Source organism: Sus scrofa, chromosome 13 (genome assembly GCF_054392235.1).
Source record: "Sus scrofa isolate SSC_HxYL_T2T_F1_AM1 chromosome 13, Sscrofa_HxYL_maternal_Yorkshire_Landrace_v2.0, whole genome shotgun sequence".
NCBI lineage: Eukaryota > Metazoa > Chordata > Mammalia > Artiodactyla > Suidae > Sus > Sus scrofa.
In genome coordinates, this window is record NC_139395.1 from 166,271,838 (window position 1) to 166,299,431 (window position 27,594).

Genomic DNA, 27,594 nt, shown 5'->3' on the forward strand with positions numbered 1-27,594 from the left:
GAACTGCAGGTGCCAGCCTGCACCACAGCCACAGGAACACCAGATCTGAGCCACATCTTCAACCTACATCACAACTCCCAGCAACGCCAGATCCTTAACCCACTGAATGAGGCCAGTGATGGAACCCAAGTCCTCCTGGATACTAGTCAGGTTTATTACCACCTAACCACAACGGGAACTCCGGTAGTTCATTTTAACTAGGAAATTAGATTGAGTGCAATGTCATGTTCTCCACGAGTTTGGCCAGGCACCAGGCTCTCGACAAGCTTTATAAGGAACTCAGACTTTGGAGAATTGCAAGTGAACATGCAGAGTCAGAAGGCCTTGAAAGAGTATCTGGTCAACCCTGTCTCTCATGCACAGAGGAGTGATTCACATACAGAGACAAGAGGAAGTTTGCTCATGGTCACATGGCTTACTGGGCCCACATATTAGGTTTGAGAATGTCTACCAAACTATATCCAAGAGGATGCAAATGTGGACCTCAACATAGCCTTCTTAATTATATCAGTAGATAGCAGAAGCAGAGGGTGGAGAGTCTCACATCACAGAGACAGTGATTTTGATTCTAGAATGCATTCTGCATAACCTAAGCATATGAGTTTAGCTGAAGTCCTGGGAATTCCCTTCAAACGAAATGAGGAAATGCATGATAATGATCTGACTCATGAATTGCCCAAAAGCCATCCCATAGCTCCACCCAGGCTCTTGCTCAACTCCTCTGCAAACCTGGCATCTTCTGAAAAGGCAGATTTCTTAGTGTCAGAGTGGTAGAAGACCTTTTTTCTGCCCATCTTTTTCTGGGAGACACAGAACTCCCACTCAGGAAAGTAAACAGGAAAGAGTGTCCTGTTTCCATCAAGATAGAATCTAACTAATTCAGAGGAAACTGCTGCGAGTGAATATCCAGGATGTCTCCAAAACAAATGTTGGCTTTGGGAGGACTCTGCCCCTGTCCCAGAGGTCTGATATCAACAGGCATTTTGGAAAAGCCCCGTAAGTGCTTGTTTGCTGCTGCTGATGGGAAATTCTATAGTACTTCCCCCTTGGTGGTTTCAGAGACTACTCATTAGGCTGAGTAGTTCTGTGAACATAATATTTTCAAGAGATGATCTAAATTGAGCACTGGTAGGACTGTTTGAAGATACTTGTAATGTAGTGCTTAAAATTAGATGATGTTACAATCCCAATGAAGATTATGCTGGCAGGAATGATTTAAATATTTTAAGTACTTAAATTGTTTAGGCTGTAAAAATTGTGTATTGAAATGGTGTGAATTTGGTCCATTTTGCCCTGCAGTCACCCTCTGGCTCATCTCCTAGGTCACCCTGACATCACAGTTTCACTCCAGCAAAGGAGATCCTAACCCCGGGGCTGTTGAAAGAAGAGGATCTACAGGGACGAGTTTCACATTTCTGTCTCTTGGGTTCTCCGGGGCCCACTTGACTGCTCAGACATGGACGACCAGATAGGTACAGCCCTAAAAAGCAAAAAAAAAAAGTCTAGACGAATGGATGCAAAAAAAATGGAATACCTGCGGTGACTGACAGGTAGTTTTGATTGATTTTATTAATTTTTTATTAATTCATTTTTCTAAATGTCCTATAATAAACTTAAAGTACATTTATAACATGAGAAAAAAAATAAAGAGAGATATATTGAATTAGGTTCCAAAGTCTACTAGGCAGGCTCTTTAATTAGTACGAAAGAGACTTATATAAGTTACTGTCAGTGATGAGAGTTTTTTTTCTCCACAAAAAGAGGGACATTCCATCACGTTGTCTCATCAGTTGGACTGTTATTAATCTGAAGCCAGAGTTTTGAAGACTGGGAGGTTGTGCGTGCCTCTCTGAGAATGAGTCCAGTTAAAACGGTAAAATTCTCAGAGAGCTGCAGCCCAGGAAAATGATTGATGTTATGACTCAGAATTTATCACAGATCTATAATTTTTGAGCAGTAGGGGAATTCTTTTCAGGTTTTCAACCTGATCAGTTGCTCTCTGCTGGCCAATGAAGGAGGAAGTATCCGAATCTTTCATATGTGGCAAAATTTAGAGCGAGTAGAAGCTCGGAGACAGAAAGATTGAGAATTTTTTTGCAATTAATGTAGAAACTCCCAGAATTAAGGAAATAACCAATTTCAAATGAATTGCTATCTGAGTGAACATATAAGCTAACTGGCAGAAGATGGAGGATCAGGGTAAAAATCTCTAAGAAAAAACAGGTACAGAGATTGTAACATCAGAACCTCACTGTGTACTTTATGTTGAATGGTTCACAATGGGTCCCCCACAAGGGTTCATGTTCTATACAGGATGAAACTTCCAGGATGCCTAGTGGGCCTGTGGGCAAACCTCAAGCAGTCATTGACCTGGGGAACCACAGAGCCTCATGGCATGGAAAACTGCCTGGACATTTTGAGGATGACCTCTGAACTCTGGATGTTAAAATCCCTAAGCCTCAGAGGAAACCAAAGATTGCCTTCTTTTTTTTTTTTTTTTTTTTTTAATATCTTCCTCTCATCTGGCACCTGGATGGAGCAAATTTCCCTCCTGGCAAAAGCAAGAGAGGTGTGGTCAGAGCTCCTCAGGCTGATGTCAGGCCAACCCCAGCTAGACCGGTTCTGTAAGTTACAGGGCATAATGAGGGCTGGATAACAAAGAGCAAATGATAATAACTCTAATAAGAAGGAAACACACAGACAAAAAAAAAAACAACAACCTAACAGCCCAAGACAGCATAGTTGTGAAATCTGAAAGTAGTCTTTGAAGGGATATTTCTCCCCTTTTATTTCAAAAGAAATGTTCCGGGTGGAAAGGAGAAGACAATGATGACAAGTTGGAAATATAGAAAGAGTTTGTAAGGAAGCGGGAGGTAGAGGAAAAGGGGGCTCCACGGGCTGTGCAAGGGCTTCTGCGGCAGTGAGGTGAGGGACAGCGACCTCTGGCCAGTCGTACTGTGGGCAGTAGCAGAGACTATGTCACTTCTTTCACTGTCACTTGTGTGACGTGCTGCCGGTCTGGCCTGGAATGAAAGGGGGACTTAGAGAGGGGTGAAGATTCTGGAGCTGTATCTGGGAGCAAACCAGAGACATGCTCTTTTATTTTAGAAAGACTGGATTTCTTCCCCGCCTGCAGTCATTCACAGGTGAGCCTGGTCGGGATGTTTCCTGTGAGCTAAACAAAGGTATTTTAGCTTAATGCTCATTACCTCGGAAGTGGGGGTTCTCAGAGCTGGGCCCTTATGTATAACCTATGTTTAGAGGCAACATTTGATATTCTCAAATGATATATTCTGTTGACATTCATAAATTATATAATGAAATAAGTCCTTTGTGTATTGTTAGGCATCTTAGCTCGGTGTATCTAATTGAAAATTTCTGTGAGCTTTCTGGTGCCTGCTTTCAAATAAGGGTGTTGAGAAGATAAAGTAGTACCACCTTTAGGAAAGCAATTTAACAATAGCTAACTCAATAATTTTAAAGGCGCAGAGTCCCTGTCCTGGCTTAGTGGTTAACGAACCCAATTAGCATCCAGGAGGATGTGGGTTTGATCCCTGGCTTCACTCAGTGGGTTAAGGATCCGGCATTGCCATGAGCTGTGGTGTAGGTCGAAGACGGGGCTTGGATCCCACATTGCTGTGGCTCTGATTTAGGCCCTCATCTACAGCTCTGATTGGCCCCCTAGCCTGGAAACCTCCATATGCCACAGGTGCAGCCCTAAAAAGACCAAAAAAAAAAAAAAAAAAAGAATTTTAAAGGCCCTTTTACTCTTTATCTAGTTATTCCCTTTTTTTGAAACAGCCTAAACAAATAATAATTAATGCAAAGATCCATGAGTGAAGATGTTTATTATCATGTTACTTATAAAAGGTGAAAAATTCCTAACAGTTCAGATGCTCAAAAATTAGAGCTTGGTTAGGTAACTTATGAAAATCCATACTATGGATGTAATGGAACTATTAAAATGATAGTTATAAAGAGTATTTTATATCATTGGTATATGTCTATGACATAATTTTAAGAGGGGGAAAAACAAGCTAGTAAACTTTATATGCAATATAAACTCAGCTATATAAAATATGTATTATGCATAGAAAGAGAAAATAGATTAAAAACTAACTTTGAGTGATAAGATTATGTTCAAGTTTTAGTCCTTTCTTTTTTCCAATTTTATCTCCAAGTTTTCTACACAAGCAAGCAGTTAATTTTTAATATAAAAAAAGAGAAATGCCTATGCATGTATGAGCACATGTGCGTGAATATTCCTATATGCACCCATGTAGGCTCTCACACACTTGGTGTCTTGACAGGAAAGCAGCTTGCTCTTGCACAATGGCTGTCATTTGTGTTACAAGTTCAATATTCGTATTACTTTTTGTTTTCTAGCGTGAATAATAGTTGCAGAGCTATTTGCACACACACATACACAGCATGTACACACCATATACGAACACAAGTGCACCCACACACCACTAAAATCTTTGTGGACAGGATTTGAGACGAAATAGAATGGAATATATAAAACTCCCTCTCCAAGTGTTTCCTCTCTTTCTCTCTTCCTTCCTCTTTTTTCCTCCCCTTTTTTTTTCCCTTTCTTCCAATCACTCTTCCACTCCCTAATGCCTGAAGAGTGAATGTGAAAGACACGCATAGGGGAGGGGACAGCAAGGCTAGCAGATTGCCTTGGCAGGATTAGAGGGTAGTCGTGTCAGTTAGCATGGAGCCAAAACACTGCTGAGGTTGGGTCCAGCCTGTGCTGGAGAAGGGCTTCGGAGGCAGAGAGCTTGGATTCAATGAGACGGCCATTTGGAGCCCCAGTAGGCGCCCCAGCAGGAAGCACCCACATTCCAGAGAAGACCAATGGGAAAGAAGGCCGAGAGCCAAGGTACAGGCCTGGCGGCCAGTCTCTTCTCATCTCCGGAGCGCCAGGAAACTCGGGCTTGGCACAGAGTTGTTCTCTTTCAGTGGGTAGAGGGGGCTATTTCCTCTCCCCTTTCCCAATATTCCAGCTTCATGTAAAACAGAGGTCACGGATTCAAAGGCCTCAGGATTCGGCTGTTATGCAAGTGAGACAGGCCAAGTGTGATGAAACACAGAGTGACAGGGACTGCGGCCTAGTGGGACGGCTGATCTGAATGTTCTATGTACTTTCAGGCCAGCGCTTTTGCTCAGTGGGTATGAAGCCAAGAGTTGCAGGTCTTCCAATTTTTCAAAGGAAGCTGAATATCCAAAGGCGCTTGGAATTCTAGGGTGTGTGTGTGTGTGTGTGTGTGTGTGTGTGTGTGTGTGTGTATGAAAGATCTCAATTTTTCAAACGTTGGCTCAATTAAAAAAAAAAACAGCAGTGAGTAGACCAAATAAAACATGTCTGCTGGCTGGGTTTACTATGTGGTCCATTGGTTGGGGAATTTCTGAAGTAAAACTAAGTAAAACTGCCTCCCTTCTTCCCTTATGGCTAGTAGGAAACATGGTATCTCTTTAAAGAGGCAAATATTTCATTCCTGCTGTGTGCACGGCATACCCTACACACTATAAGGGATATGTGAGAAATACTCAGTTATTCTAGGCCTTCTGGGAAGTTAAGATACTGCTGAAGCAATAAGCTATTCAGGAAAGTCAGGTAATAGTGCTACACAGAATTCTGGTATTAAGGCCTAAATGGATCAGATTAAATATACCAAAGTCACCTTAAAAAGAAAGAAGGGTTTTTAGATTTTTATCGAAACTTGTTTGTGGTAAAGCCAGTGGTGTGGAAGTATCCAGGGTATTGTTCACTTTTACATTCCTAGAACTTGGCACATGGTAAATCATGTTCAACAAATATTTCTTGAATAAAAGGATAAAATTAATGAGTCACAGAAGGGAAAAACTAAGTCTTGTGAGCTTAGAAAAATGGGTAAAAAGAGAAGCAGGTATTTTCACTGTTGATGACAATATACAATAGAGAGACACTGAATTTAGGGGCCGGAGTATCTGGTCAGTAGGGTCTCCATTCCTGCTAGGGAGCAAGGGGGTGTAACTAGTTCTCACTGTAACCCATATTAAATAGTCCACAAGGCTATTTTCCTTCTGCTGAAAGTTTTAGTCAGCCTCCTAATGACCAATTAAGCTTTCCTGACATTTGATGGAGGGGGCGAAGGACCCAGGATAGGGGGCCCTCGTGTTCTGCTTATGTGCTTGGCCTCGTCTTTTTTATAATGAGTATCCTGACTTACACAGGGTGCTGAGAGAGTCTGGTTAGCAGTACTCCAACTCTCTGGGTCAGATGCCACTCTTCAGGATCTTGTCTTGGTAACTTGCAAGTGACCTTCCTTGCTGGTGCCTCTAATTCATCGTCCCTTTTCTCCTGGAACTGACATCACAGAATAATGGCCTCAGTGAGCAAAGCAGACAGAACACACAGTTGTAGATCAAAGAAGGCAGCAGTTTTGAGTAGTCAAGAGAAGGCTCATGGAGCTCCCATCCTGGCGTGGTGGAAACAAATCCGACTAGGAACCATGAGATTTTGGGTTCAATCCCTGGCTTCACTCAGTGGGTTAAGGATCCGGCGTTGCCGTGAGCTGTGGTGTAGGTCATAGACAGGGCTTGGATCTGGCGTGGCTGTGGTGTAGGCTGGCAGCTGTATCTCCAATTCGACTCCTAGCCTGGGAACCTCCATATGCCATGGGCGCGGCCCTAAAAAGCAAAAAAAAAAAAAAAAAAAAAAAAAAAGCAAAGGCTCAGCACCGAAGAGGGGCCAGGGATGGATCTTTAAAAAGAAATCCATTTTGTATCCTGCGTTGCTATGGTTGTGATGTAGGCCGGCAGCTGCAGCTCCTATTCAAACCCCATCCTGGGAACCTCCATGTGCCAGGGGTTCGGCCCTAAAAAGCAAAAAAAAAAAAAAAAAAAAAGAAATCCATTTTGGAAAGGCAGAGAGGATGAGGGTTATATCACATGGAGGATGCTGATCAAACTTACCTGCTCTATCACAGAGTTTGCTTTGGAGGAGTATGAGAAAGAAGGTGCATTAGGTCAGCCCAGAAGCCAGGCTGAAGAGTTTGAACTTTATCCAGCAGACTTACAGGGCAGAAACTAAAGTTCTGAGGCAATAAATGATGGCATGAAATTAGTGTTTTGCTTGGATCTTTTGGAATGAGTAGGAAGGTCTCCATTGCATTCTCATTAGTGTTCAGAATTAATGAATCAATTTGAAAGGGCTTTGTGGGAGTCAAACAGAGCTCGCCCCAAGAAGGTGAGCTGATTGCAAATGCCTGATGCTTGGCCTCCAGGAGACAGGTAGACAATCCGAGAGCACAGTGGGCCTCCGATTCCTAGAATGAACTCAACCATGGAGAAATAACACAGTGAACCCAGACCCCCCTCATTATTAACAGCCCATCTCTGCTTGTCCTCATGCAGGAAAAGCTCAAGATTCTGTTGCCATCACAGACAACATCACCAACACAGCCATTTACACGCCCTTGGAAATACCAAGGGCTTTGACACTACTGAGAATTTAAAGTCCCAGCCATGTGACTCCCGAAAAATTAAAAGAAAACTTCAGAACCCAGACTTTAAATGAGAACTCATCTAGGATTCTAGGATGTGAAATGGATGAAAGCGACAAGGTTCTGATGAAAAAATGTGGGGAATCCTTTCTGATGGGCCTTTGCCCCCTGCACTTTGCAGAGCTAGCTCACCTCCACCTCTGGGGAACCTGAGTCACCTCTGCTCAAGCTCAGTGTTCTCTAGAATTCAGTGTAAAAGCAAATGGACTCGACTACAGACCTGCAGAAAATTTGGTTTAGCTGTGTGGCCCACAGTGGTAATAGAAACTGCAATCATACATTTAAGTAACATTTATTTTGCACTTGTTATGGACCAAAGATTGTTCTAAGCACTTTTCATGTGTTAATTCATTGGATTCCCATCCCCAACAACCCCTTGAGGTTAGAAACGGTCATTACCCCATTTTACAGATGGGGAAACTGAGGTCTAAGGAAATTCAGCATCTTGCCCAAACTAGTATAATAAGTGGTAAATCCAAGATGTGATTCCAGGAAATCTGATTACAGAACCAGCCCTCTAAATACTTCAGTCTCATTGGTTCTGCCTCATTACCTTGGGAAAGTTGTTAGCTGTGGAGGGTTTGGGTACAAATGTTTAGTTTTAGGGGTTTTTTTTCCTCCCTTCCCTAAAAAAGAGAAGAACTGTCAGAGGACTGAATCAAGGTCCACAGGGGCCTGGAGTCAGGCTGGATTTATTCCACCCCTTTTTGCAATACTAGAAAATAAGTGACCCCGCCCTCCAACAGTGACAGAGAAATCTGACATCCCTGCTCTGTATTTCACAGGAGGAGGGACTGTAGCATCGAAGCCATAGCTATAAATATCAGAGTTAATGAGGGAGGACTCATGGAGACCTAAATTAATCCATTTTATGGGTTTGTCATACATCAGGTTAATATGATTCTGACAAATAATTATATTGAAAACTGGACAGGGACTGAGAATGTTGTTATTCCTTTGGAATGTTACAGCAGAGCCTTCTGGCCAATTAAAGGGTGATGACGCCAGCACTGAAGTGCAGAGCAAAACTATAACAATTTGTGGCATTTAGACAAAGGCGCTCATAGCTCTGCACCCACTCTGGCAACGGGAGTGTCATTTTCTGATTCCTTAATGAGCAGAGCAGCTCCTTTGTCTAGATTACTGTCCTGTTAGATCTGGTGTGGATACAGAGGTGGGGTAGAGGCAGAATAGAATACTAATACTGCTTCTCCTTTTTTTTTTTTTTTTTTTTTAAACATCGACGATAAGGATTTTCACATGGAAGGATGTATACACTGGGAAAACCCTGAAAACAGGATTTCCATTTGAATATGTCAACAGTGATGGCAGCTTCTGGTTAGACTAGAAGGATGGCTTATTCTCTCTTGGGTTAATTACAGTGGCCTCTGAGGGGAAAGGCCTTCTAGCAGAAGAAGGGGGATAAAAAACACTACGTGGCTGTGATATTTACCATTGTTTAATTGGGTCACCCTGAAGTCCTGCCTCTGTGTTCCAGGCTGGAGGGCTGAGATTCCAGATAGATGGACCTCAGGGAAGACATTCAAGTTCCTGGGCCTTTCCCCAGGCACAGAGGCATCTCTCCAGGGCTATGGGCTGTTCAGTGCACTATCCCAAGGTGGCAAAGAGAGGCAGAAGTTCAGCCCTTGCTCTGTTCACCCAGCCTCACACCGGGAGGAAGGGGCTGTCTAATTTGAACAAAGCGCTGCATGGGTCAGCAGTGGCCCTCAGCTCACCCAGTGTGGACAAGGACCCACCTCCTGGGCTATAATAGCAACATAAAGGGGCAACGTTGTCTTTTCAGTGCTCCCCAACAACTTCCACTTGCCCTCTTGTATCCTCCTGCTTTACCATGCTCAGCCTCCTCTCATGTGGCATAAAAAGAGTGAAGGAAAAAATGAGCATGTAGTTATAGAAAACAGATTGGTGGTTGCCAGAGGCAGGGTGTTGTGGGGTGGGCGAGGTTGGGGAATGTACGAAGGGGTCAAAGTATAAAATTCCAGTTAGAAGCTAAGTCTTGGGATATAATAATGTGCAGCATGGTTACTCGTGTTAAGTATTGAAAAGTTGCTGAGAGTAAATCTTCAAAGTTCTCATCACAAGAAAATAGAAGTAGTAACTGTGTGTGTGATGGATATTAACTAAACTTATTGTGATGAACATTTTGCAATATACAGTCCACACTCCTTACCCACGGATTCAACCACCTGCAGATCAAAAAAAATTTTTTTAATTATTTTTAAATTCCAGGAAGTTCCAAAAAGCAAAACCTGAATTTGCCCCAAAACTACATTGCATGTATATTGTACAATGCAACCGCATTGCATTTACAGAGCATTTGCATTGTATTGCAACTAGTTACAGAGTATTTGCATTGTTTTGCAACTAGTTACAGAGCATTTACATTGTATTAGGTTCTATAAGTAATCTAGAGATGATTTAAAGCATAAGGGAGGATATGAGTAGGTTATAAGCAAATACTACACCATTTTTTTTTTCTTTTTCTTTTTACAGCCACACCTGTGGCATATGGAAGTTCCCAGACTAGGGGGGCTGAATCGGAGCCACGGCTGCCAGCCTTCGCCACAACCTCAGCACTGCCAGATCTTCGACTCACTGAGTGAAGCCGGGGATTGAGCTTGCAATCTCATGGATACTTGTTGGGTTCATTATCACTGAGCCACAGCAGGCACTCCACCACACCGTTTTATACAAGAGACTTGAGAATCCATGGGTTTTGTATCCAAGAGGGGTCCTGGACTCACAGGTACTGAGGGACGACAATATACATATATGAAATCATGATGAAGCACACATAAAACCAACATGTTACATGTCAATTATATATCAATAAAAAATTTATGAATGAATGAATTTGTTAATTAGTTCACATGTGTGCGCTTTTTTAGGGCTGCACATGTAGCATATGAAGGTTCCCAGGCTAGGGGTCAAATTGGAGTGACAGCTACTGGTCTACACCACAGCCACAGCAATGCAGGATCCAAGCCATGTCTGTGATCTACACCACAGCTCACAGCAATGCCCGATCCTTAACTTGCTGAGCAAGGCCAGGGATTGAACCTGTGTCCTCATGGATGCCAGTCAGATTCATTATCCACTGAGCCAGGAACTCCAATTTGTTAATTAGTTTTTAAAAAGAGAGAATGAGAATTGAGACATATAGTTATGGCTGCACTAAGAACAAAATCCCATTTGGCTCTGACTGTGTTGGCCCTATTTCTTTTCACCACTAAAAAAATTTGCTCACTAATGTGGCTTCCCTTCTCATCTCTTTTCTCCCGAAATACACTTTCAGCCAGGAATTGCCAGTGAAATGCTTCTTCAGATTCCCACACTAAAACCCTCTTCCCAAACCTAAGTTAACCTGAACTTTGTATAAACAGAAATTTAGGGAAACTGCTTTAGCAAGAAAGCAACCCCGAAACTATCTCTCACCAATCAATCAAAACTAAAAAGTGGGAGTTTCCTGGTGACTCAGTGGGTTAAGGACCTGGAATTGTCACTGCTGTGGCTTGAGTTGCTGCTATGGTCTAGGTTGGACCCCGGGCTGGGGAACTTCTGCATGCCAAGGACGCAGCCAAAAGACAAAACAAAACACCAAAAAAAATAAAACTAAACTAAAAGTGGAGACTTCAATGTGGTGGTTTTTTTTCATAACATCCTCTAAAGCCATTCTGTGTTAAATTGTTTCACGAAATTCTCATTAAGATAACTATGGTGGCTTCCATGAAAATGAATGCCGGAATATTGTCACGAGGAAAAGTCTCAGTTTTTGAGGACAGTTGCTCCTTCTTGCCAACCAAAAAATTACTAGACATGTAGAATCCTCTCCAGGCCACTGAGCTCTGGCCCAGGGACCCTCTGTCAGGAGACTTCCAGGCCCGGTGTGGCTCACCCTCCCTTTTGCCACCACCCAGACTAAGCAGGCAGCCTTTGGCTTGAGTGGCGCATCCCCCCAAACAGAGAAACTAACTCTGTGAGCTGCTCAGACCTTGAACCCAACATTTGGAGAATGTGCCTTCCTTTCTTGCTTTCCCAATCTCAAGTCTCAAGTAAGAATATTGCCATATATTTTTCTGAAGACACACGACATAAGATCAAATCATTTTTTTCCAGCTAAGCCTCCCGCTGGGTTCCCCAGCCAACTTTCTGCAGCTCATAAAATAAACACAATTCCCATTCATCCTCCCAGCTCCAAATCCATCATTATTTGGCTGTGGACAAATGGGCAGGTGGTGCGGCACAACGGGGCTTGGATGAGCTCTTTTTTCCTTCCTGAGCGGAGATGGAGGATTAGCACAAAATCTTTTCTATTAGTGAATGACAGGGCAGACAACTGGGAGGTTCCTGTGAATTTCACCCCAGAGGACAGTGTGGAGGTGGTCATTAGAACAGTTTTACTGTCTCCACAAATGCAGTTGTGGAATCTGCCATACTGGCCACCATCTCAATGCCTGGTCCAGACCCACTTTGTCAGATGAAGATGAGCAACTAGATGGGGAAGTGGGCAAAGGAGGAATAATGTGAGTCCTTGAACGAAAACATGAAGCCCTGCTGCGAAGATTTCCCTACTTTTAGCTTGGTTTCCTTTAAATTTTTTTTTGGTCTTTTTTTAGGCATATGGAAGTTCCCAGGCTAGGGGTCTAATCGGAGCTATTGCCGCTGGCCTACACCACAGTCACAGCAATGCCAGATCCGAGCCGCATCTGCGACCTACACCACAGCTCACGGCAATGCCGGATCCTTAACCCACTGGGCGAGGCCAGGGATTGAACCCGCAACCTCATGGTTCCTAGTTGGGTTCCTTTCTGCTGTGCCACGACCGGAACTCTGGTTTCCTTTTAAATATTGAAAATCTGGGGAACTTCCATGAAGTAGCTTCAGGAAAGGGAAGACAGGTAAATAAATGTACATTTGTCTGTAAAGTTTATAGAGCTTAAGCTTCCTCACTTGCTCATCCCTCGGTGAGCACTGAGAGTGGCTAGGAGCGGTCGAATGCTTCAGGTGGGGACGGGGAGCCAGGTTGTAATTAGAAAGTACTTCTGGATGAGCACACACTGAAAGCTGCCAGGTCTTTGTGTCACTAAGAGGCGGCTATCAAGGGGTAGAGCCTGAGGAATAGTCCCTTCCTTGGACATCGGCAGGCTCTGAGGCGTGGTCTGGACGCTGGAAGAGGAACCAAGTGTTGTTTCTGAAGGCTACTGGAGGTAGATGTCAAGTGTTCAGGGTCCCAGGGAGTGTGAGCTGTGCAGGGTGAGTGTGGCCATCAGGAAACGGGGCCTCTCTTCAGGAAGATCCTGGACTTTCTCTCGCTGAGAGTAATGTTTGTCCTGAGGCCTTATTACCCGTGACAGTGCACTGTGCTTAATCCGATGATTGCCTATGGGGAGACCTTGAATAGTGAGGAGAAAATTCATACCTGTAGGTATGCACTAATTGCCCTGGACTTGGAGTGCCAAAATCTGTTCTGAACTGTCCTAAATATCTGATTCCCACTATTTTCTGGGGGATAGATGGGATGGATCCCAGGCCAGGATAAGCCTTCTAAATGGGGAGGGGGGATTTCCTTAGAGCAATTCATATATAAAACTGTTCAGTGAGAATTTATGAAGTGTCTGAGATGTCTATCTCACCTGCAAGCCAACAAGTGAACCTGCCACACTTGTATTTTTGTGTACTATACTCTATTTTTATTTAAATATATAAAATATATATACACAAATATATATAAATTTAATAGATACATATATACACACATACATATGTAAGTATGGGTCTAAATAAGTATAGACCCATGCTTATGTGTGTGTATATATACATACACGTATTCACATATTATGTGTGTGTATATATTCATGCATGTATATTTATATACACATACATATACATATATATACAGATATTCACAGGGGAAAAAAAGAGACTTCTGGGTCAGAGGCAAAGACTCTTTCTTGCTTTCACCAAAAGCAGCATGATGTTTAGACAGTGTTCCCCGTAGGGCTATGCCCTGAGGTCTAAATGAGGGCTACACACGCATTGGTGCATTACATTGGGGTGAGTTACTAGAAAGGATTCTCACATTAGGAAGCTCTGACTTTGCACAGGACTGCTGGTGGCCTGCATATCCTCTCCTCTGGAAAGAGGAAAATCTTACTTTTAATCTGGAATTTAAGCGATTTTGGGGACAGGAAGAAGAGGTCTTTATTTTTCCCACCTTTAAACATCTCTAGGTGGGGAGATGTTGCTAAGCTTAATATCCTGTATTATCTCCTTATAAAATTCCCTCTTTTTATTATTTAAAGTTTTTTATTGTGGTGTAATTGACATATAACATTATGTTAGTTTCAGGTGTACAACACAATAGTTCAATATTTGTATATATTGCAAAATGTTCACCAATATGTCTAGTTAATAGTTCTCACTATGCATAGTTACAAAAAAATTTTTTTCATGTCATGAGGACTTTTAAGATCTACTCTCTCAAGCAACTTTCAAATATATGATATAGTATTATTATTACTATTACGATCTTGGCCGCGCCTGTGGCATGCAGAAGTTCTTGGGCCAAGGATCAAACCTGAATCACAGCAGTGACAACACCAAGTCCTTAACCACTAGGCCACCAGGGAACTCCTGCAATACGGTATTATTAACTATAGTCACCATGCTGTGCATTATATGCCCAGGACTTATTTATTTTGTAACTGGAAGCTTGTACATTTTGACTCCCATACCAATTTCTGCCACCTTCTACCTCCCGCCTTGGGCAATCAATCTATTCCTCGTATCTAGGAGCTTGGTGTATGTTTGTTTTGTTTTGTTTTGCTGTTGTTTGAAAGTCTACATAAAAGTGAGATCATATAGTATTTGTCTTTTTCTGACTTACTTCACTTAGCATAATGTCTTCAAGGTCCAGCCGCATTGTTGCAAATGACAAGATTTCACTCTTATTTATGGCCAAACAGTATACCATTCTATATGTATGCCACATTTCATTATCCATCCAGCTGATGGACACTTAAGTTGCTTCCATATCCTGGCTATTGAAAATAAGGCTGCTGTGAACATTGAGGAACATGTGTCTTTCAAAATTAGTGTTTTTATTTTCTTCAGATTAGTATCCAGAAGGGGGATTGCTGGATCAAATATTCTTAATTCGGCTGTAAATGTCTTTGCTTAGAAGACTTGATAGTTCGGAAATGTGAAGTATTCATGGAGAATCGTCTCTCAACAAATACATGAAGGTAAAATAAAAACCCTACTTCCTCGGTAAAAATCCCTTTAGTTAAGCACAGCCCTTCAAGAACATTTTATATAATTATACTACCCCATATACATGATGGCATTTTGGAGAATAGAAGTAAGGGCAGTAAAGGAAAGTGTGGCTAACTGCCACGTTTATCCCTCTATTACTGACCACACATGGAAAGTAACAGTCTATTAAGGGACATTGGAGTCCAGGTGTTCTAGAGAATGGCAGAGTTCCCATTGTGGCTCAGTGGGTTAAGAACCTGACTAGTATCCATGAGGATAGGTTTGATCCCTGGCCTTGCTCAGTGGGTTAAGGATCCAGCATTGCCATGAGCTGTGGTATAGGTCACAGACATGGCTCCAATCTGGCATTGCTGTGGCTGTGACATAGGCTGGCACCTGCAGCTCCGATCAACCCCTAGCCTGGGAACTTCCATATGCCCCAGGTACAGACCTAAAAAGCAAAAAGAGAGAGAGAGAGAATGGGGGTCATAGGAATGGCATTAACATATAATGTGAGAGAGCATCCGCCAGTGCACTCCAGTTCTGTGGAAGACGTGAGATAAACTCCTTCCTTCTCAAAGCACACTAAAGAATGGGACTTATGAAGCTGGGGAGATTTACTTGGGGAGTACAAGGGTAGCCTTATTTACTCTGAGGTGTAGCTGGCTTGCTAAATGTTTCTCCTTGGCCTAGGGAGGGCCCGAACCACCCACAATCAGAGAAGCCCTGCCCTGAAAATCTTTTTTTCTTTTTTTTTTTTTTCTCAATCTTTTTGTCTTTTTAGGGCTGCACCTGTGGCATATGGAGGTTCCCAGGCTAGGAGTCCAATCTGAGCTGTAGCCACCAGCCTACACCACAGCTCACAGCAACACCGGATCCTTAACCCACTGAGCGAGGCTAGGGATTGAACCCAAGACCTCATGGATGCTAGTTGGGTTTGCTAACCACTGAGCCATGACGGGAACCCCGCAGCCCTGAAGATCTTTGCTCTTTACCCACCTTCTTCAAACCAAAATATTTTGACTTATCTATAGATGGCTCTTTTGCTAACAACTATCTCCCTGGGCTTCACTAACAGGAAGACAGGGGACTTGTTTCTCCTGAAGATGTGTAGGAACTCTGTCCCAAGAACAAATTCCTTCTTGGTAGAGCAGTCAAGTGATTCATCAGTACTCACCTGCCTGAGTGTGGGCTGACCTTCTCCTGCCTGACCTCAGAAAGACCCTCAGGTTGCCGTTTTAGTTTTCCAGTTTCTGCCCAACAGCACACTCACCTCTTCTTCCCTCTAGTCAAGCAAGAGATCAATGATTTAAATGTGTATTGCAGAAGTTTCTGGTGTGGCACAGTGGTAATGAACCCAAGTAGTATCCATAGAATACAGGTTTGATCCCTGGCTTCATGCAGTGGTTATGGATCCAGTGTTGTCATGAGATGTGGTATAGGTTGCAGACAGGGCTTGAATCCCAGATTGCTGTGCCTGTGGCGTAAGCTGGCAGCTGCAGCTCTGATTTGACCCCTAGCCTGGCAACCTCCATATGCCATGGATGCAGCCCTAAAAATAAATAAATAAATACGTATTGCAGGGGGTGAGTGCATTTTGGGTTTTGGACCCAATTTTCAATGTGTGTGTCTGTGTGTGTTGGGGGAGGTGTTTCCCCCACTCCACCAAGCAATACTCAGTGCCCTGCAAGTCAACTCAATCCTGACAGAATCCACCTGCAGAGAGCATCAGATCCCACATGACTGCCTTCTACTTCAGACACCAATCGCAAGCCCAGATTGTTACCTCTGCTTCTGACTGGCTATAAATCAAAAGTTCTCACAACCCCCTTGGGTTTAATTAATTTGCTGGAGCAGCTCACAGAACTCAGGAAACCCATTCACTCACTAGATTACCAGCTTATTACAAAGGATATTAAAGGATATGCATCAACAACCAGATGAAGAGATACCAAAGGGCGAGGCCCCGAAAAAAAGAGCTTCTGTCCTCATGGAGTTGGAGCCTTGTAAGGTGGCAGGTGGAAGCATTCTGGTTCCCCAGCCTGGAAGCTCTCTAAACTGTCTCATTTTGGGTTTTTATGGAGGCTTCATTACATAGGCATGACTGATTGAATCATTGACCTCTGGTGATTGAACTCAATCCTCAGCCCCTCTCCCCTCCTTGGACATCTGGGAGGGAATTAAAAGTTCCTCTACTCATGGTTGGTTCCCCTGGCAACAAGCCTCCATCCTTGGGTGCTTTCCTAAGTCACCTCATTAATATAAACCCAGTGGTAGTAGAAAGGAGATTATCATGAATAATAAGAAACCTATTTCATCTTTGTGGCAGTGAGCAATTTCTGGAACTGAGGACAAGAGACCAAATATTATGAAAAAAGATGTTCCCACTACTTATACTGCTCAGGAAATCCCAAGAGTTTGGGGATCTGTGAGTCAGGAATTGTGGGTGAAGACCAAATATATATGAGAAATATAGTTTTGTCATCTGAATGATCACAATATCACAGAGGGTGAAATTAATCTCAGATATGAAGACGGGGCTGCTTTTCATGTGAAACACATGAAATGCTTTTTTGATGGTTGAAAAAGAGTTGAATATTGGCAATTTTTTATGATTTACCTAGTGGTCCTTCTGCCTCAAGAGGCAATGTGGGGGACACATCAATCGCCTAAGTCAACTAGACTCATTCAATCCTCATGATTTCAACCACAGCACCAACAGATGACTCAAGCATATTATCAACAAATTCAACTTCTCTCCTGACTCACTGGACATCCCCATTTGGATGTGATAAATGCACCTCATGTCTTATGTCCAAATTGAAATCACTCTTCCTTCCTTTTCTCTGACTTATTCATCTTATATTCCTTATGGCGCATGGCTCCAATGTCTACACAAAAGTCACCAAATCTACCCTGGAGACATCTTGGCTGCTCTCTCTTAATCTTCACCTCCAGCTGGTACACATTTATATTAATAATATCTCCTTAGTGGTGGTCAATCTCTTTCCTACCTCCCCACCGGCCTCTTCCAAGCCCTCATCCTTTCTTACTTGTATTCTAGCAAAAATCTCCTAATTGTTTTCCCATCCTACTTATCCTTCTAGGACTCACCTCAGATGTTCTAATTCTGGGAGTCCTTATTCTGGAGCCCCCCTGTCCCCAGGCTCCGAAGCTTCTGTAACTCCCCTCTCTATTTTATTTATAGTGTCTCTTCGTTTGTAAGTACCTCCCATTCCCCTGTGAACCCTGAAAAGCAGGACAGGGTGGCCAATTTCTATATTCCTAACACAGAACTGATTTATGATAGTTTCTCAAAGAATTTTTAAAACTATTATCTTATACTTTTTAAATCTGAAAATTAATACATCTGCTTGGTAAAAATTCACATAGTATAAGAAGGGAGACCACATAGCATAATGGATGGGGTTACCTGAGTTTGAATCCAGGCTCCACTGCTTACCTTCTCCATCTCTGTCTCCACATCTGTAAAGTGGAGGTAATAATAGAGACACTATTGTGTAATGATGGAGTGCAAGTGCTAAAGAGGCTGACCTCAAGTTCCAGCTCTGCCACCTGCTAGATGCCTGACCTTGGGCAAGTTACTTGTCATCTCTGTGCCTCTATGCCTAGTTTATACAAAGGTAAACTAAAGATGTAATCTTTCCTACAGGTCTTTGGATAATTAAATTAGATGATACATAGCTAGTATTTAGAACACTTCCTAGCACAGAGCAGTCAAAACATGTTAATTAATACTATTATTGATAACAGTAAGAAGATTATAAAAGGGTATATAATGAAGATACTAGTTTTTCTTAATAATGACCATATTTATTAATATTTTATGTATTATTCCAGAAATACATATCTAGTAATATATTTATGGGTTTTCAAAAACAAACAGGGGTAAATTTTGCATTTACTTTTCCCCATTTACAGTGTACTTACAGACCATTGCCTAATAGCACAGATAGTTCTAACTCTTTATTTTAATGGCTTCATTGTATGGCGTTCCATGTTTTATTTACTAGTGTCATAAATTTCTTTACCAGCTCCCTCTACTATCGATAATTATTTCCAATTGTTTGCTATTGCAGTGGAGGCTTGTTGTTGAGTAACTGCATCCCAAATAGTTCTCGCCCTTAATAGAAGGCAGTCTCAATTCCTTTCCTAAATATCAGGGCCTTCGGTTTCCAGACTTCCTCAGTGATCTCCTACGTTACCCCATGCAAATGTTCTGGGGCCAGCTTGTCCCTAACTTGACTCTTTCTCAAGCCCTCCTACCAACACTCCCCCAGCCCCCACAGGCCTTATAGTCTTTGGGATCCAAACAGCCTAAATTTTCATCAGTTCATACTTACCAGTAACAGATTACTACTATTAAAAATGACCAAAGAAGATAATTTAGGTGGGAAAAACAAACATTATTTAACATTTCATGAGATGAACAGTCTCCTTTTGGAGAAGATCAAAATGAGGTATAAGGTAGGAAGATTTTGTAGGTTAAAGAAGGAACGAGGGAGTAAATACAGAGCCTGGAGTTGGCTTCAGGTTGGGGGAACCATCTTTCTGGTCAAGCGAAGCATTTCTGGGAACAAAAATTTGCTGATATGGCCCCCTGGGCAGAAGCAGCTCAATGTCAGGTCAAGAGGTTGATTTCAACACCACGCAGGAAGGACAGTATGGAAATATATGTTCACAGATGGCTGCAGCAGGGAAGAAGGGGGAAGGAAACAGATTCTTTCACCTTTCTGCAAGCGGAGATGATTTATAACTGCTAGAATCTGATAAGAAAATTTTAGGAGTTCCCATCGTGGTTCAGCGGAAACAAATCTGACTAGCATCCAAGAAGATGCAGGTTCGATCCCTGGTTTCGCTCAGTGGGTTAAGGATCCAGCATTGTGGTGAGCTGTGGTGTAAGTTGCAGATGCAGCTTGGACCCTTCATTGCTCTGGCTGTGGCTTAGACTGATGGCTACAGCTCCAATTAGACCCCTAGCCTGGGAACCTCCATATGTTGTGGGTGTGGCCCTAAAAAAGACGAAAATAAATAAATAAATAAATAAATAAATAAATAAATAAATAGAAATTTTAGAAGTACACAAAATCAAGTTGTATGAATTATTAAACATAAGTCATGATTCTGTTTCGTGACACCCTTACAAAATGACTAATTTTTCATCAATATAGAAAATATAAATTGCTACAATAACCAAGTAGTTGTTCCCCCTTTCTCCCTCCCCTGCAAATATTATACTCACCCCGCACCCATGGAAGTAATGCAGGATTGGAAGTGGAGGAGGTTGGTGGGGGGGACAGGAAGAAGGATCCAGATGGAAGAGGTGGGAAAACGTCAGAGAGAAATTTCCCCGTGTCCCAGTTTCACCCAGAGCTGCTTCTGCCTGAAGCCTTACAACAAAAATGGTTCAGAAAGGAAGCCAAAGAGGAAGAGAAAAAAAAAAAAAAACAGAGAGAGGAAAAAAAAAGAGAGAGAGAGAGGAAAAAAAAAAAAAATGCCAGCTCTTTGTGAAGCTTTCCAGGGGTGGACATATCTGAAAAGCCAATTGTGTTACTTCCCAATTGTCCAGGTCCAAAGCCACCCACATCCAATCAGCACAAAGACAGAGACGATAAACCTACCTCACAAAAGTTTCTAGAATCTGGGCTCCTTTGCAGAGACAAAAATCGCTTGAAATAGACAGTTCCTCTCTGAAGGATTTGCTCATCGCAGGCACATATTTTACTAACTGGCGGTGGGGGGTGGGGGGTGGGGCAAAGGCAGGAGTCAGGACTGTGTCCTGGGGATCTGTCTTCTAGGGCTCTCAGAAGACACCAAGGGCTGCAGTGATCTATGGAGCAACAGCCCGAATTTGCCCTGGAGGAGCAGTTCATCTTGCTATGTATTTCATATGAAATCAACCAGTTTTCAATCACATAGAGGTTTTCCTATTTTCATTTGCCCTGGTGGTCTGCTTCTGCACAAACAGTTAGATTGGCTGAACAGAAAGATGAGCCTGTACATTACAGTGTCTGGAAATGCCAGATGTACTTCTTTTAAATCCTGGACTGCTTTTCACTGAAAAGGCCAAGCCTCCATCCAGAATACTCTGCCTGGCAAATATGCCAAGGGTTGCACCTGGGCTCCCTGCAAGTTGGGCTGCTAGCGGTCAGGACCTTGTGTTGTGCTGTGCAGTGAGCCGGGGTGGGGCAGGGGAAAGAGCCTGGGGTTTAGAGAGTTTCTAGCAACATTCTTTACTAGTGTTGCAACAGTGCTCAATGCATGTTAGCAGTTATTATGGACAATTATTAGTGGCCAAATGTCACCAGCACTAAGGCACTTTGTCCTCTAGTCCCTGGCCACTCACAGTGCATCCATGGATTAGCCTCATCTTCCTCACCTGGGAGCTTACTATAAATTCAGTCTCTCAGACCCCAACCCCAGAACCAATGAATCAGAATCTGCATTTTCTCAGGATCCCAGGAGGTTCCCACATGCAGAGCCCCTAAAGTCTAGTAATCAATAGCTCCTGCCTCCCTGAAAGGGTCAACCCAGCCACTTTGCTTTATCCAGAAGGACATCCTCCTTGTAGTGACCAGTCTTCTACCACCCAAATCGAGACAGGTGGTCAAATCAAATACAAATTGACCTAATCGAAACAATGGGACAGAGTATTTGACGCTGAGGTTAACTATTGCCATGTTTAACTCCCATTTCATAGCCATTTTGCTTTCCTCTTTCTGAAAACGGTGGAGAATTATTTCAAAACAACCCACTTTCCCAGTTGACTCAAGGATGAGGCTTTCTGGTGGCTTTTTCAAAACTCCCCCTCCAAAATATTTCTTTTAAGGAGAAAAGTGTTCCTGCCAGACACACAATGGGAATATGCTCCCTTCTCACCTTTTTCTGGAGGTCAGTCACTATGCTGACAGAGCTGGTCCAAGTGGCAACTTGGCCTCGGCCTTCAGTGAATGTTAACAGGTCCTGCCTATTAAATGCCCCTTTCTTAAATCTGCACACAGGGGACACGAGGCTATTTGCAAGGGCTGATTTTGAACATGACCCACAATGCATTCTTGCAACAACTCTTCATCAGGACCCACTAAATTAGAAGCAGAGGCAACTATTGTTCCTGAAACCCAAGTTCCCAGATAGAGGTCTCTGCCCACCATCTGTGATGCCACGGAGAGCCTGTTTAGAAAGAGCAGCGCTGCCTTGACTGTGAGCTATATTCTGAAAGTGTGTGGAAAGAAAACTCTCACTCATGTTTGAGAATTTTCTTTTTCCAATTTTCTATCCTTGAAAAAAAATGTGTACGTCCACTGCATGAAAGATGTGGTCTTCATCAGAACCTTGGGTCAAGAGCTGTGCAGTCGTGGACTTCATGGGAATTCCTCTGAGACCACAGGAATAAGGGGAGGGGCTGGCTGTGGTTCCGGGAGTAGAAAGACACATCAGCCAGGGAGTTGGTATTTGCAGGTAATAGAAACCCAACTCAAACCAGCTCAGGTTGGCTTAACCACTGGGAGGAATGCTGGGTAGCTCACAGGCGAAAGGGAGAGTTGAAAACCAGGGTGTTGGGAAATCTAACAAGAGACCCAAAGCTTCTAGGAATCTCTCTACTGTTTTCGCATGTGTATGTGTGCGTGCACACTGGTGCACTCATGCTGGCTTCCTCTATGCCACAGAGAGGATGGCTGCAAGGAACTCTTTGCCTTGTTTTTCCTGTACTGTGACCCTAAGGGGTCAGCAAATTATTGGCCTGGTGGCCTGTTTTTGCACACCCCCAACTCCACACATGGCAAGCTAAGAATGGTTTTAAATTTTTTAAAAGTCGCAAGACAGCAAACAAAGAAGGCTATGAGACAGGACCCTGTGTAGGCTGCAAAGCCTAAAATATTTACTATCTGGCCCTTCACAGAAAAAATGATCTGACTCCTGAAAAAGAAGAGACAGTTTCTCATCCCTTCCACCAATACCACCAGAAATGGCCCCAAGAGACATTTGCATTCCTGATGCCCTCACTGTGGCAGAAGAGGTCAGGGTACTCTGATTGACCAGGCTGGAGTCATATGACTGCTGGGTACATGGAGGCAAGACAGAAGTTCTTCCAGGAAAAAGCAGGTGGCAGTTCCCAAAGGAAATGGGGAGAGCTGGGTAAGTCAATCCAACAGAAAACCTGTAGGAAACAGATGACACTCTTTAGAGAGGGCTATTTCCAAAAGTATGGGCAGCGACGAGGGATGGGGCGAACGCTGGGATGAGCACCAGGGGAAACTTAGGCCTGAAGGGGCAGGATGGAAATCGCTGGTTAAATCTAGTTAAATCTGTAGGAGCTGGAACCTCGAGATCCATCACGAGGCTGGAGAGAGGAGAGAACACAGCAAAGACCAAACTGCTGCCTGGCAGGAAGAAGTTCACACTGTCCCGCGCAGCCTCCAGCCTCCCGCCCATGCCTCTCATTGGCCATCCAACCAGAGACCAGGGGCACATCCTAGAGGCCAGCCCCCTGGGCACAGAGCAGCTGGAGAAGTGCCTGGAGCGGTCAGGAGAGCAAAGGGAGATGGTGCAGGCAAGACACAGAGAGAGTTAGTCTGTTCTCTGGCTCAATGCAGGCAGGGCTGGCCTCTCAGGTTTATGGACTATACAGCCAGGGGGCCTGAGCTGAGATCCAATGCTTGGTCGGTCCCATGCTCTGCTGTCACCATCTTGAAATTCTTAATCATTTTTGAACAAAGGGCCTTATGCTTCTTTCTTTCTTCTTTTTTTTTTTTTTTCCTAAGGCCACTCCTGCGGCATATGGAGGTTCCCAGGCTAGGGGTCTAATTGGAGCTGTAGCTGCCGGCCTACACCACAGCAACTTGGGATCCAAGCCGCGTCTACAACCTACACCACAGCTCACGGCAATGCCGGATCCTTAACCCACTGAGCAAGGCCAGGGATCAAACCTGCAACCTCATGGTTCCTAGTCGGATTCATTAACCACTGAGCCACGACGGGAACTCCAAGGGCCCCATGTTTCTGTTGTGGACTTGGCCCCACAAACTGCATAGCCAGGCCTCACTCTTATGACTGCGTGATGGCAATAAGTCCTTCTATCTCTTTTGCCATTCGGTTTCCTGATCTGTAAAGTGGACATATTTTTCTCTCAGGGTTGAAGAGCAAGTGAGGTTTGTATATGAAGTGTCCTCACGAGAGAGTGAGCCACCAGTGGGGACAGGTCCTCTCCCCCCCCATAAAGATTCTTCCTCCACTTTCCTCAGACACAGACCCTTAGAGCTCTGGGCAGCCAGCTCAGAGAAAGAGAGTGGGCCCTATATGGCAACTCATCTAGAAAGAATCCTGTCTTATCCCAGAGCTGATCAAGAGGGTAGAAGTGACAGAGGAAGGAAGGACTGACTGGTTGTCTGACTACTAGTCCTTCAGAGGCCGTTAGAAATGAACTTAACAAGGAGTTCCCATTGTGGATCAGTGGCAAGGAACCTGACTAGTATCCATGAGGATGTGGGTTTGATCCTCGGCCTTGCTCAGTCAGTTAAGGATCCAACGTTGCTCTGAGCTGTGATGTAGTTTGCAGATGTGGCTCAGATCTGGGGTTGCTGTGGCTGTGATGTGGGCTGGCAGCTACAGCTCTGACTTGAACCCTAGCCTGGGAACCTTCATATGCCATGAGTGCAGCCCTAAAAAAAATAAAATTCATTTTCTTCAAATTAGAACTGAGCTCTCAACAGGCAACGTTTTTTGAGTCTCATTAAGGTGAAATAATTCTGTTCTTACTGACTAGCCTGCATATATACCTAAAGGCTTTTTCCAATTCTCCTCCAAATATTTTTTTTTAATGCAAAACTGTCTTATACCCCACAGCAAGCTTTAATCTGGTGAGGACAGTCTGTCTCTCCTGGCAACACTGAGGATAGTAGATGAATGGGGGTCAGCTGGGTGGTTTGAAGAGAAGCCTTGGTAATCTGTTCAACAAAGCTGGGAATTTTCTGAAGAATGTTTAGCAAAGATACTACAGTTTGAAGTGAATAGGAAGGGTTTTGTTCGCAAGCTCTGCCTCGCTGTTGGATTCGAAGAGTGTTCAGTCCCAGAAAAGAACATCAATGTCTTACTTGAAAATTAAACACACACACACACAAAAGGCTTCTTTTCTGCCCACATTGAGCTTTGCTCAACTGTAGGAAAGTTTGTCATGCCTGAAAATATGTATCTTTGCCTTTGATCCAAAGCAAATGCTCTGAAAGAAATAAGATACCATACCTTTTGTCTTTGGGAAAATGAATTGTCAAGGATTTTCCTTCAGAAAGATCAATAGAAGACCCAAATGATTCTGCAGAGTGAGATCTCGGATTTTGGACTGCGGATTGGGGCTTGGGATCCTGTGTCCCCTTGGTTCTCACTGTATCTCTAGCTGATGGCCCTGACCTCAGGGAGGTGCTTAAGCTCTTGGTGCCTCTATTCCTCTGTTGGAAAATCAGGGATAATAGCTGCTGCCTACTTAACCTCAAAGGCATATGTGAGGATTAGCCAAATAAGTTTGCCAAATGCTTGGGAACCAATGGAGCGAAAAATCTGTGTGAACATAAAGTATTATTATCACTGCCCCACATCTTCCTTTTCTGTCTCTCTTTTCCAGCGCTGCTGTCCTAGGAGACTCAGTGAACTTTTACTCGTGATTTTTCTTCCGATTGCTATCGTGGAAAGAGGCTCTTTCCTGATACTGAATGCTTTGTTTGAAACTGGTCCTTTCTTTACCATCTAGGGGAATTTTCCAAACCAAAGCATTCATCCTAGACCGATGGCCAGTGGATCACATTTAGCAAGGTTTCTTACAGGTTTATCTTCAGAATCCTGTAGAGAGCCAAAAACAACCATTTTAAGGTAAAATAGTATATAATTTGGGAAAATATGCCCATTTGTGATGCAGAGCTAGTGAAGTATAAAAATAAAGCCAATTTAGAGCCCTTGTTACAATCCTTAAAGTAATTCCCCTTTTAAGCAAAACAATAATATTTTATATTTACAAACATTGCCCTTCTGGTTCTTACAATCACCTGGAAAATGAGTATAACACAATTTGGTCATATTGTACTCATTTTACAGTTGAAAAAAAATTGAAATGCAGAGAGGTTAAGAGGTTTTTCTCCAAATAATTTAGCTAATGAGTGACAAAGCCAGGACTAGATTCTAAATTTCTGTATTTTCTGGTTCCAAGTATGGTAGATTTTCTCTTGCTTCTGTCTTTTGACTGTGACCCAAATGATGTTAAATATCCAAACCTTTGCTTGGGTACTCTGATATGTTCCCTCTCCACACCCCACCCCACCCCCTCGCCATCAAACATCTCAGCTCTGACCCTCTCTACCTGGAGACAGCATCAGATCCCACAAAGCTGTCCTACAAGGCTGCCCCTCCCCCCACCTCAGAGGCCAATCAAAAGTCCAGGTTGTCATCTGTGCTATCGCTTGGAGGTTTCAATGACCCCCCTCCTCGGGTTCAACTAATTTGCTAGAGCAGCTCACAGAACTCAGAGAAATATTTCACTTACAAAATTGCTGATATATTATAAAAGGATGTACCTCTGGAATAGCCCAATGGGAGATAGGCATAGGGAAAAGTATCAGGAAGGAGGAAGGAGCTTCCAGCTTCTCCAAGGGTGTCAGTCTCCCCAAGTCTCCAAGTTTTCACCAACCTGGAAGCTCTCCAAATCCCATCCTTCTGGGAAGCATGGTTGATTAAATCATTGACCACTGGTGATCAAACTCAATCTCCAGCCCCCTCCCTTCCTAGGCTGGAGGATGGGACTAAAAGTTCCAACCCTCTAATCACTAGGTTGTTTCCCTTGGCAACCAACCCTCATCCTTTGGTTACCTAGGGGCTTTCCAAAAGTCACCTCACTAATGTGACAAAAGACAGCTTTATTGCTTTTATTACTTAGGAAATTCCAAGGGTTCTAGGAGCTCTGTGCCATGTATGGTGGATGAAAACCAAATATGTATTTCTTGTTATAAATTATAATCTCACAGGTAGTCTTTCCTTTACTTCACAGACTGTTTGAACTATGTGCAATACACCTAATCTGGTGTAAGAACTGAAATAGAATGTTGTTTCCAAGACCACTTTCTATGTACTAAGAGATCATCTAAGGCCAAATACACAGAATTACCTAAGGAAAGCTGGGAAGTCAGGACCCAGAATTCTTATTGGAACGGCATATGTCTCTCAGTATTTCACCCTAGTTCCACCAGTGTCATTGCTCTGCTATGTCTACAGTTGGGTAAGCAGTCAATCTGTCAGGGATATTTGGTAGGTCCTAATGCAGAGATGGAAAACCAGTATCATGATTAAAAAACAAAATTCAATAAACTAAATTTTCCAGAATTTTATTGACTTTATTCAATGATTCATAAATGGGGCAGCATCCATTCTAGCAGATAGAAAGAAGCTCCGAGGAGCTGTGCAAAATGAAAGACTTTCATAGGCTGAAGAGTGAAATACAAGGAAGTCATACTAGGCAAAAAAGCAGGTTGGTTATTGCAAAGTTACTTACCTTTAGGGGATGGCAGTGTTGGCCTGGTGATTCCTGATGGGCTGATTTAAGATTTCATTTCTGGGAGAGCTGCTATAATTAAATTATCTTGCTTTGGTGGCATGGAACTTAACACAAATGACTCCATTTTGGTCCTGTTGTCTTGGGGTTTTTTTGGGGAGGTTGTTTGTTTTGGGTTTTTGTTGTTGTTGCTGTTGTTTTTGTCTTTCTAGGGCCACA

General features: G+C 43.2%; 2 long non-coding RNA genes across 2 annotated transcripts; one reads left to right on the plus strand and one right to left on the minus strand.

Annotated features, from left to right (window-relative positions):
• Nucleotides 1-719: 719 nt before the first annotated feature.
• LOC106505815 (uncharacterized) lies at nucleotides 720-27,216 on the plus strand. The gene is made up of 4 exons (XR_001300585.3): nucleotides 720-996; nucleotides 1,323-1,550; nucleotides 22,747-22,982; nucleotides 23,159-27,216. It is a non-coding gene; the product is annotated as an uncharacterized LOC106505815 (long non-coding RNA).
• On the minus strand, nucleotides 2,743-20,231 carry LOC106505816 (uncharacterized). Its single transcript, XR_001300590.3, has 3 exons — nucleotides 20,089-20,231; nucleotides 6,216-6,352; nucleotides 2,743-3,023 (listed from the first exon to the last, which is right to left on the minus strand). It is a non-coding gene; the product is annotated as an uncharacterized LOC106505816 (long non-coding RNA).
• Nucleotides 27,217-27,594: the final 378 nt, after the last annotated feature.